Here is a 1,784-nt window from a genome sequence, read left to right as displayed (position 1 = left end):
CATCCTATAGGATTTTTTTTTCAAGTAAGTTGAGCCTTTTACTCCACACCAGAAATTCAGTTGGCCTGAAGTAGGATTCTTGCTATTTGTGTTGCCCACATGACTGGTATATTAGACCTACCAGACAAAATAGGTGGAAAACATGATTCCATTTTTAGAGAGACAAATGGTTGCCTTGGTTGTGGTCCCTTGGGAAGTCTTTTCAGATGATGACATAATTGTGGAGGGAATCTGCTAAAAACCATATATATGCACACACACACACACACACACAGTTTGAGAATTTCATCCATGTAGCCTGTATTTTGATCATACGTCTAGTTCATCTATCCCAACTTCTCCCAGCCCGTGTAACTCTCACTTTAGTCCATTCCATGCTGTCCTCTGGTTTTAGAGCCAGGGTTATTGCCTACGTAGCAAGCTGCCTTCCTTCTGTTTTCCTTTACAGCAAAAGTAAACGTAATAGATAAGGTCTCAAAATAGCAACTGTTAAGGGAAAGCTGCACAAGGAGGGGTCTTGGTCCTACTAACTGTTCATTCCTCTGGGTAAGAAGTCCTAAGTTTTAGCTAGGCTACAAAATTTCTACAAGTTAGATTCAGCCAGAAAAATCAAGTAAAAGGGCAACTTTCTAGTTTAAAATCTCTTTCCATCACCTCTTCCTTCTACAAGACCCTAAAAGGCATATGGACAGAACAAGTGATTTCGTCGCTATTTTATACACAAGAAATCAGCATATGGAAAAGAGATTTGCATAATTTACTATGCAGAATAGTGACTGCAAGTCAGTGCCATGCAGGCTGGAGTAGAAGACAAAGGTCATTGCTAATAATTCTCTAAATACTGCATGAATAATATCATTGATACATTCCAGACACTAAATAGTTCATCTGTGTTTTCTCATGTATGCCTCACATTAATCTATGACAGTAGCATTGTTATAATCTTTGCTTTAAGATAAAATGGAAGGGAAACTCAGATCATTAAAAACCCTTGACTAAAATTCACTCAGATCACTGGATTTCAGAGCTCACTGTTTTTCCCATTGCACTGTAAAGCTGTTGGTCTGCTTAACAGTGTGGATAGATTTTAGCAGTGACTCTTGCAGCTTAGAGCTCACTGTTTTTCCCATTGCACTGTAAAGCTGTTGGTCTGCTTAACAGTGTGGATAGATTTTAGCAGTGACTCTTGCAGCTTGTCCCAGATCAGAGAGTGTTGCTGAAATACATCATTTGCTGTTTCCCATCCTCCTGAGACCCAAGCTAGCCGTACAGTCCCAGGCCTGGTTCAGCATAACAGAATCTGAATCCTCTGTTGGACTCAGAGGGTTGAGGTGGACTATCTTTTCTCATTCCCACCCTCATACTTAGGTCTGTAGTCATTGTACCTAATCTGGTGGGCCCAATAATCCTCCCACTTGAACTTGCTAATAAGTGGACTGAAGAAATAGGATAAACAGAAGTGAGTCAAGTGATATGAGTATCTAGATACTTGGCAAATGATCCTTCTGCCACTCAGACCTTCACCATCAGTTGGAGAATATCCTCATGAAGAGTTACTTAACTGTAAATCACTTTAATAGCCACAGCAGGGAAAATGTCTCTTTCTCTGAGATAATTGCTCCTAGTGTGCTCTGGGGTTTTATGCCTTCTGTTTTGTTTTTCATAAGGAGGCTATACAGGCTGAACTGTCTTTGAGCTCTATGCAGACCAGCCTTGTCTTGAACTCTATAGAGATCAGTCTGCCTTTGCCTCCCAACTGCTGGGATTAAAGATGTGTAACACCA

This window comes from Grammomys surdaster, unplaced genomic scaffold, assembly GCF_004785775.1.
Source record: "Grammomys surdaster isolate TR1022 unplaced genomic scaffold, NIH_TR_1.0 240, whole genome shotgun sequence".
In the NCBI taxonomy this organism is placed as follows: Eukaryota; Metazoa; Chordata; class Mammalia; order Rodentia; family Muridae; genus Grammomys; species Grammomys surdaster.
The sequence above is the reverse complement of the archived record's forward strand: the minus strand, read 5'-3'. Positions refer to the sequence as shown.